The sequence below is a fragment of the Canis lupus genome, chromosome 1 (genome assembly GCF_003254725.2).
Source record: "Canis lupus dingo isolate Sandy chromosome 1, ASM325472v2, whole genome shotgun sequence".
NCBI classification, from domain to species: Eukaryota; Metazoa; Chordata; class Mammalia; order Carnivora; family Canidae; genus Canis; species Canis lupus.
The window spans coordinates 70,472,563-70,483,239 of record NC_064243.1 but is presented as its reverse complement, the minus strand read 5'-3'; the positions used below and the strand labels follow the sequence as shown (position 1 = coordinate 70,483,239).

Genomic DNA, 10,677 nt, shown 5'->3' with positions numbered 1-10,677 from the left:
TCCACGTTCATGGATTGGAAGAATTGTTAAAATGCCCACACTACCCAGAGCAATCTACAGTTTCAACGCAATCCTTATTGAAATATCAACAGCATTTTTCACAGAACTAGAACAAATAATACTAAAATTTGCATGGGATCACAAAAGACCCTGAATAGTCAAAGCAATCATGAGAAAGAAGAACAAAGCTGGAGGTATCACAATTCCATATTTCAAGATATACTACAAAGCTATAATATTCAAAATAGTACAGTATTAATACAAGAAAATAGATACATAGATCAATAGAACTGAACAGATCCCAGAAATAAACCCATATTTAATGGTCAATTAATCTATGAAAAAGGAGGGATCCCTGGGTGGCGCAGCGGTTTGGCGCCTGCCTTTGGCCCAAGGGCGCGATCCTGGAGACCCGGGATCGAATCCCACATCGGGCTCCCGGTGCATGGAGCCTGCTTCTCCTTCTGCCTGTGTCTCTGCCTCTCTCTCTCTCTCTGTGACTATCATAAATAAATAAAAATTTAAAAAAATTTTAAAAAATCTATGAAAAAGGAGGCAAGACTATACAATGGGGAAAAGGCAGTCTCTTCAATAAATTGTGCAGGGAAAACTGGACAGCTACAAACAAAAAAATAAAACTGGATGACTTTCTCACACCAAAATACACAGAATACCCCCCCCAAAAAAAAAACCCTCAAAATAAATTAAAGACCTAACTGTGAGACCTGAAATCATAAAATTCCTAGAAAACAGTTTAGGCAGTAATTTCTTTGACATCAGCTGTAGAGACAGTTTTCTAGACATATGTCCTAAGGCAAGGGAAACAAAAGCAAAATTAAACTATTGGAACTACCTCAAAATAAAAAATTTTTGTACACTGAAGAAAACTATCAACAAAACAAGAAAGCAACCTAGTGAACTGGGAGAATGCATTTGCAAATGGCATATTCAAAAAGAGGTTAATATCCTAAATATATAAAGACTAAGCAACAAAAGTCAAATAATCCAATTAAAGTTAGGCAGAGGACCTGAATAGCCATTTTCCCAGAGAAGACACACAGATGGCCAACAGACATATGAAAAGATGCTCAACATCACTCATCATCAGGAAAATGCAAATTAAAACCACAAGAGGAATAAATACCTGCATGACTCAGTCAGTAAAGCATCTGCCTTTGGCTCAGGGCATGATCAAACCCTGCACTGGGCTCCCTCTCCTCCCTGCTCATGTTCTCTCACTCTCTCTCTCTCTCTCCCTCTCTCTCTCTCTCTCTCACTATCATTGTGGACAAAGATTGTCTCTCTCTCTCAAATAAATAAAATCTTTTTTAAAAACCCACAATGAGTGACCAGCTCCGGCCTCGGCTCCCCCTCCCAGAGCCCCCTCCCCGGAATGGAGCCCACTTGAGCCCAGCCACCCGGCCAGAACATCAGCCCCGGGGGGCAAACCAGCCCAGCCTACCTTCCACCAGCCCAGCCCTGCCAGACCCCCCCAAAGCATGAATCTCTTCTGATTCCTGGGAGACCTCTCCCACCTCCTAGCCATCATCTTGCTACTGCTTAAAATCTGGAAGTCCCGCTCTTGTGCCGGGATTTCAGGGAAGAGCCAGGTCCTGTTTGCTGTGGTGTTCACTGCCCGGTACCTGGACCTCCTCACCAACTACATCTCACTGTACAACACGTACATGAAGGTGGTCTACATTGCCTGTTCCTTCACCACAGTCTGGATGATTTACAGCAAGTTCAAAGCCACTTATGATGGGAACCATGACACATTCCGAGTGGAGTTCCTCGTTGTTCCCACGGCCATCCTGGCATTCCTGGTCAACCATGACTTTACCCTCTAGAGATCCTCTGGACCTTCTCCATCTACCTGGAGTCGGTAGCCATCCTGCCACAGCTGTTCACGGTGAGCAAGACGGGGAAGGCAGAGACCATCACCAGCCACTACCTGTTTGCTCTGGGCGTCTACCGCACGCTTTATCTCTGCAACTGGATCTGGCGCTACCACTTCGAGGGCTTCTTCGACCTCATTGCCATCGTAGCAGGCCTAGTCCAGACTGTCCTCTACTGCGATTTCTTCTACCTCTACATCACCAAAGTCCTGAAGGGGAAGAAGCTGAGTTTGCCGGCGTAGCCCTGGGCTCGGCCATCCCTCTCCTCAGCAGCCCGAGAGACGCAGAGGAAGACAGCGAAAGACAAGAGCCTTCCCTTCCTGTCCAGGGGTGACTTTTTAAAGACCCAACCTCTCCGCACTCCCCAGCCCCCCTCCTGCCAGGCTTCAGGGGGGTGGTGGAGGACCCAAGTCTTGGGGAGCTCAGGACCTGGGGTGTTTGTAGTTTTTTGCCTTTTAGAAAAGAAAAATCTTTCCACTGTTTAGTTTTCAATTCTGATGACTCCGTTCTCTTCTACTCTCTGGCCCCCAATTTTTATAAACTGTTTTTGAGTGTCCCATGGGGCAGGGTCACATATCTTTGCCCTCCTCCAAGCGGCTCACCCAGATCCTACCCTCCAGCCTCCCAGCCTCGCCAGTTGCCAAACACTAAATCTGCAGACACTCACCTGTCTGACCTCCCACCATAGCCATGAACACAGCCTCCCCCACCAAACCCCCCTCAAAGTTCAGGAATGGGGAGACTGCAGACGGAGAGCTCTGTAGTTACTGCGGGAGCTGAATCCAGGGCTCCAGAGCTGGCCCCGCCACTGTGGTTGTTCTTCCAGGGGCCTCACGGGGTAAACAACCCCCACTGAGCATCATGGTGGCCCTCACAGGATAAACAGGATAAACATTACTCACTGAGCCCTGCACCAGGCAGGGGGCTGAGCAGCTCCCACAAGTGCTAACACCTGAAAATGAGCACAACAGGCCCCTCCGCCAGAAGACCAGCTAGACAGACAAGTTCCAGGGGAAGTCAAGGGACTTTTATATATATATATATTTATTAATTAATTCAGAGAGAGCAAAAGAGAGGCAGAGACACAGGCAGAGAAAGAAGCAGGCTCCATGCAGGGAGCCTGAAGCGGGACTCAAACCCGGGTCTCCAGAATCACACCCCCGGGCTGAAGGTGGCGCTAACCGCTGCGCCACCCGGGCTGCCCGGAATCAAGGGACTTAAAGTATACAGAATCAGAAGATACTCCCCGGTGTTTTGTTTGTTTGTTTGTTTGCTTTTTGCTTTTTGTTTGCTTCCCCCACCCTTTTCCCCGCTTTCTTTCCTTTTCTTTATCTTTTTCTTCTTTTTTCTTCCTTTTCTCTTTTTTCTTTTTCTCTTTTCTTTCCTTCTTTCTCTCCTCTCTTTTTCTCCTTTTCCCAATACAACTTGTTTTTGGCCACTCTGCACTGAGCAAAATGACTAGAAGGAAAACCTCACCTCAAAAGAAAGAATCAGAAACAGTCCTCTCTCCCACAGAATTACAAAATTTGGATTACAATTCAATGTCAGAAAGCCAATTCAGAAGCACTATTTTTTTTTTCAGAAGCACTATTATAAAGCTACTGGTGGCTCTACAAAAAAGCATAAAGGACTCAAGAGACTTCATGACTGCAGAATTTAGATCTAATCAGGCAGAAATTTAAAATCAATTAAATGAGATGCAATCTAAACTAGAAGTCCTAACGAGGAGGGTTAACGAGGTGGAAGAACCAGGGAGTGACATAGAAGACAAGTTGATGGCAAAGAGGGAAACTGAGGAAAAAAGAGACAAACAAAAGACCATGAGATTAGAATAAGGGAAATAAATGACAGCCTGAGGAAGAAAAACCTACATTTAATTGGGGTTCCCAAGGGCGCCAAAAGGGACAGAGGGCCAGAATATGTATTTGAACAAATCATAGCTGAAAATTTTCCTAATCTGGGAAGGGAAACAGGCATTCAGATCCAGGAAATAGAGAGATCCCCCCTAAAATTAATAAAAAACGTTGAACACCTCAACATTTAATAGTTAAACTTGCAAATTCCAAAGATAAAGAGAAGATCCTTAAAGCAGCAAGAGACAAGAAATCCCTGACTTTTATGGGGGGAGTATTAGGGTAACAGCAGACCTCTCCACAGAGACCTGGCAGGCCAGAAAGGGCTGGCAGGATATATCCAGGGTCCTAAATGAGAAAAACATGCAACCAAGAATACTTTATCCAGCAAGGCTCTCATTCAAAATGGAAGGAGAGATGAAGACCTTCCAAGACAGGCAGGAACTGAAAGAATATGTGACGTCCAAACCAGCTCTGCAAGAAATTTTAAGGGGGACTCTTAAAATTCCCCTTTAAGAAGAAGTCCAGTGGAACAATCCACAAAAACAAGGACTGAATAGTTATCATGATGACACTAAGCTCATATCTTTCAATAGTAACTCTGAACGTGAATGGGCTTAATGACCCCATCAAAAGGCACAGGGTGTCAGACTGGATAAAAAAGCAGGACCCACCTATTTGCTGTCTACAAGAGATTCATCTTAGACAGAAGGACACCTACAGCCTAAAAATAAAAGGTTGGAAAACCATTTACCATTCAAATGGTCCTCAAAAGAAAGCAGGGGAGGCCATATCAGATAAACAAAAATTTACCCCGAAGACTGTAGTGAGAGATGAAGAGGGACACTATATCATACTTAAAGGATCTATCCAACAAGAGGACTTACCAATCTTCAATATATATGCCCCAAATGTGGGAGCTGCCAAATATATCAATCAATTAATAACCAAAGTTAAGACATACTTAGATAATAATACACTTATACTTGGTGACTTCAATCTAGCACTTTCTACACTCGATAGGTATTCTAAGCACAACATCTCCAAAGAAACGAGAGCTTTAAATGATACACTGGACCAGATGGATTTCACAGATATCTACAGAACTTTACATCCAAACTCAACTGAATACACATTCTTCTCAAGTGCACATGGAACTTTCTCCAGAATAGACCACATACTGGGTCACAAATCAGGTCTGAACTGATACCAAAAGATTGGTATCATCCCCTGCGTATTCTCATACCATAATGCCTTGAAATTAGAACTAAATCACAACAAGAAGTTTGGAAGGATTTCAAACACGTGGCGGTTAAGGAACATCCTGCTAAAAGATGAAAGGGTCAACCAGGAAATTAAGGAAGAATTAAAAAGATTCATGGAAACTAATGAGAATGAAGATACAACCATTCAAAATCTTTGGGATGCAGCAAAAGCAGTTCTGAGGGGGAAATACATCGGAATACAAGCATCCCTCCGAAAACTGGAAAGAACTCAAATACAAAAGCTAACCTTACACCTAAAGGAGCTAGAGAAAAAACAGCAAATAGATCCTACACCCAGCAGAAGAAGAGAGTTAATAAAGATTCGAGCAGAACTCAATGAAATCGAGACCAGAAGAACTGTGGAACAGATCAACAAAACCAGGAGTTGGTTCTTTGAAAGAATTAATAAGATAGATAAACCATTAGCCAGCCTTATTAAAAAGAAGAGAGAGAAGACTCAAATTAATAAAATCATGAATGAGAAAGGAGAGATCACTACCAACACCAAGGAAATACAAACGAATCTAAAAACATATTATGAGCAGCTATACGCCAATAAATTAGGCAATCTAGAAGAAATGGACACATTTCTGGAAAGCCACAAACTACCAAAACTAGAACTGGAAGAAATAGAAAACCTGAACAAGCCAATAACCAGGGAGGAAATTGAAGCAGTCATCAAAAACCTCCTAAGACACAAAAGTCCAGGGCCAGATGGCTTCCCAGGGGAATTCTATCAAACGTTTAAAGAAGAAACCATACCTATTCTACTAAAGCTGTTTGGAAAGATAGAAAGAGATGGAGTACTTCCAAATTTGTTCTATGAGGCCAGCGTCACCTTAATTCCCAAACCAGACAAAGACCTCACCAAAAAGGAGAATTATAGACCAATATCCCTGATGAACATGGATGCAAAAATTCTCAACAAGATACTAGCCAGTAGGATCTAACAGTACATTAAGAAAATTATTCACCATGACCAAGTAGGATTTCATCCCAGGAAACAAGGCTGGTTCAACACTCGTAAAACAATCAATGTGATTCATCATATCAGCAAGAGAAAAACCAAGAACCATATGATCCTCTCATTAGATGCAGAGAAAGCATTTGACAAAATACAGCATCCATTCCTGATCAAAACTCGTCAGAGTGTAGGGATAGAGGGAACATTCCTCAACATCCTAAAAGCCATCTATGAAAAGCCCACAGCAAATATCATTCTAAATGGGGAAGCACTGGGAGCCTTTCCCCTAAGATCAGGAACAAGACAGGGAGGTCCACTCTCACCACTGCTATTCAACATAGTACTGGAAGTCCTAGCCTCAGCAATCAGACAACAAAAAGACATTAAAGGCATTCGAATTGGCAAAGAAGTCAAACTCTCCCTCTTTGCCGATGGCATGATACTCGACATAGAAAACCCAAAAGACTCCACCCCAAGATTGCTAGAACTCATACAGCAATTTGGCAGTGTGGCAGGATACAAAATCAATGCCCAGAAGTCAGTGGCATTTCTATACACTAACTATGAGACTGAAGAAAGAGAAAATAAGGAGTCAATCCCATTCACAATTGCACCCAAAAGCATAAGATACCTAGGAATAAACCTAACCAAAGAGGTCAAGGATCTATACCCTAAAAACTATAGAACACTTCTGAAAGAAATTGAGGAAGACACAAAGAGATGGAAAAATATTCCCTGCTCATGGATTGGAAGAATTAATACTGTGAAATGTCAATGTTACCAGGGCAATTTACACGTTTATGCAATACCTATCAAAATACCATGGACTTTCTTCAGAGAGTTACAACAAATTATTTTAAGATTTGTGTGGAATCAGAAAAGACCCCGAATAGCCAGGGGAATTTTAAAAAAGAAAACCATAGCTGGGGGCATCACAATGCCAGATTTCAGGTTGTACTACAAAGCTGTGGTCATCAAGACAGTGTGGTACTGGCACAAAAACAGACACATAGATCAGTGGAACAGAATAGAGAATCCAGAAATGGACCCTGAACTTTATGGGCAACTAATATTCGATAAAGGAGGAAAGACTATCCATTGGAAGAAAGACAGTCTCTTCAATAAATGGTGCTGGGAAAATTGGACATCCACATGCAGAAGAATGAAACTAGACCACTCTCTTGCACCATACACAAAGATAAACTCAAAATGGATGAAAGATCTAAATGTGAGACAAGATTCCATCAAAATCCTAGAGAAGAACACAGGCAACACCCTTTTTGAACTCGGCCACTGTAACTTCTTGCAAGATACATCCACGAATGCAAAATAAACAAAAGCAAAAATGAACTATTGGGACTTCCTCAAGATAAGAAGCTTTTGCACAGCAAAGGATACAGTCAACAAAACGAAAAGACAACCTACAGAATGGGAGAAGATATTTGCAAATGATGTATCAGATAAAGGGCTAGTTTCCAAGATCCATAAAGAACTTATTAAACTCAACAGCAAACAAACAATTCAATCATGAAATGGGCAAAAGACATGAACAGAAATCTCACAGAGGAAGACATAGACATGACCAACACGCACACAAGAAAATGCTCCGCATCACTTGCCATCAGGGAAATACAAATCAAAACCACAATGAGATACCACCTCACACTAGTGAGAATGGGGAAAATTAACAAGGCAGGAAACCACAAATGGAGAGGATGCGGAGAAAAGGGAAGCCTCTTACACTGTTGGTGGGAATGTGAACTGGTGCAGCCACTCTGGAAAACTATTTGGAGGTTCCTCAAAGAGTTAAAAATAGACCTGCCCTACGACCCAGCAATTGCACTGTTGGGGATTTACCCCAAAGATACAGATGCAGTGAAACACTGGGACACCTGCACCCCGATGTTTCTAGCAGCAATGTCCACAATAGCCAAACTGTGGAAGGAGCCTCGGTGTCCAACGAAAGATGAATGGATAAAGAAGATGTGGTTTATGTATACAATGGAATATTACTCAGCCATTAGAAATGACAAATAGTCACCATTTGCTTCAACGTGGATGGAACTGGAGGGTATTATGCTGAGTGAAATGAGTTAATCGGAGAAGGACAAACATATGTTCTCATTCATTTGGGGAATATAAATAATAGTGAAAGAGAGTAGAAGGGAAGGGAGAAGAAATGGGTAGGAAATATCAAAAAGGGAGACAGAACATAAAGACTCTTAACTCTGGGAAATGAACTAGGGGTAGTAGAAGGGGAGAAGGGTGGGGGTGGGGGTGAATGGGTGACAGGCACTGAGGGGGGCACTTGATGGGATGAGCACTGGGTGTTATTCTGTATGTTGGCAAATTGAACACCAATAAAAAATAAATTTATTATTAAAAAAAACCATCCAGTAATTTTGTTACTGGTTATATATCCAAAGAAAACAAAAACACTAATTTGAGAAGATAAATGCCTCCCTATGTTTATTGCAAAATTGTTTACAATAGACAAGATATAAAAGCAATCCAAATGTTCATCAATAAATGAATGAACAGGGATGCCTGGGTGGCTCAGCAGTTGAACATCTGCTTTTGAGTCAGGTCACAATCCCAGAGTTCCAGGATTGAGTCCCACATCGGGCTCCTTGTATGGAGCCTGCTTCTCACTCTGCCTATGTCTCTGCCTCTCTCTGTGTGTCTCTCATGAATAAATAAATAAAATATTAAAAAAATAAATGAACAAGGAAATTGTGGTATGTTATGTAAAATGGAATATTACTCAGCCATCATAAGAATAAAATTTTGCCATTTGCAACAAATAGGTAGATGAAGAGGGTATAATGCTTAGTGAAATAAGTCAGAGAAAGACAATACTATGATTTCCCTCACACGTGGAATTTAAGAAACAAAGCAAGAGACAAAAAAACAGACTCTTAAATACAATAACGAGCTGGTGGTTGCCAGAAAAGAGGTGGGTGGGGTGATGAGTGAAATAGGTAAAAGGGATTAAGAGTACAGTTATTGTGATGAGCATTGTAATGTATAGAATCGCTGAATCACTGTATTGTACATCTGAAACTAATATACACTGTATGTTATTTATACTTCAGTTAAAAATTATAGAAGAGAACACAGGCAGTAATTTTGCTGACTTCAGTCACAGAAACATTTTTCTAGATATTTCTCCTAAGGCAAGGGAAACAACAGCAAAAATAAAAAATTGGGACTACATCAAAATAAAAAGCTTTAATACAGTGAAAGAAACCATCAGCAAAACAAAAAGGCAACCTATTGAATGGAAGAATATATTTGCAAATGATATATTTGATAAGGGGTTAATATCCAAAATATATAAAGAATTTATACAACTCAATACTAAGAAACTCCCAAACAATCCAATTTGAAAAATAGGTAGACGATCTGATAGACATTTTTCCAAAGACATATAGATAGCCAAAAGACACATCAGTAGCCTTCAGGGAAATGCAAATCAAAACCACAATGAGATAACACCTCACACTGTCAGAATGGCTAAAATAAAAACAAGAAATAACAAATGTTGGCAAAGATGTGGAGAAAAAGGAACCCTTGTGCACTGTTGGTGGGAATGTAAATTGGTACAGCCACTGTGGAGACAATATGGAGATCCCTCAAAAAATTAAGTAGAGAAATACCCTATGATCCAATAATTTCTCTACTGGGTATTTCCTCAAAGAAAATGAAAACACTAATTTGAAAAGACATATACACCCCTATGTTTATTGCAGAATTATTTCCAATAGCCAAGATATAGAAACAACTTAAGTGTCCATCAGTACATGAATGGATAAAAAAGATTGCTATACATGTACAATGGAATATTACACATCCATAAAAAATGAGAGCTTGCCATTTAGGACAGCATGGATAGACATAGAGAGTATTATGCTAAGCAAAATAAATCAGACTGAGAAGACAAATACCATATAATTTCAGTCATATTTGGAATATAAAAAGCACAAAACAAATGACTAAACAAACAAACAGTAGAATTAGTCTTATGAATACAGAGAACAAACTAATGGTTGCCAGAGAGAAGGTGGTTGGGCAAAGTGGATGAAGTGAAGAGGAGTGGGAAATGGAAGTTCCCAGTTATGGAATGAATGAGTCACAGGAATAAAGAGCACATCATAGGGAGTATGCACAGTGACATTTTAATAGTATTGTGTAAGAGGTGGTAGCTGTACTTGTGGTGAGCACAGCAGAATGTATAGAGAAGTTGAATCACTGTGTTGTACATTGTCAACTATATTCAAAGTTAAAAAATTTTTAAATAAAATTGTCCAAAACTGAAAAAAAAAGAATCTTGAAAATAGTGAGAGAAGCAAATCATGTACACATGATCCTCACTAATATCAATGGCTGACTTCTCATCAGGGGCCATAGAAACCAGAAGGCAGTGGGATGACATATTCTTAGGAGTAAGATTTTTTTTAAGATTTTTTATTTATTCATTTATGATAGAGAGAGTGTGAGAGAGAGGCAGAGACACAGGCAGAGGAATAAGCAGGCTCCATGCCGGGAGCCCGACGCGGGACTCGATCCCGGGACTCCAGGATCGCGCCCTGGGCCAAAGGCTGGCGCCAAACCGCTGAGCCACCCAGGGATCCCCAGGAGTAAGATTTTTAAAAATTGTCCATTGCCAAACAGTTTTCCAATGTAGTTATTTAATTTTA

The 10,677-nt window shown here is 40.9% G+C and overlaps 1 pseudogene; it reads left to right on the top strand.

The window, feature by feature from the left end:
* The first annotated feature begins 1,484 nt into the window (after positions 1-1,484).
* On the top strand, positions 1,485-2,137 carry LOC112644586 (ER lumen protein-retaining receptor 1-like; annotated as a pseudogene).
* The last annotated feature ends 8,540 nt before the right edge of the window (positions 2,138-10,677 follow it).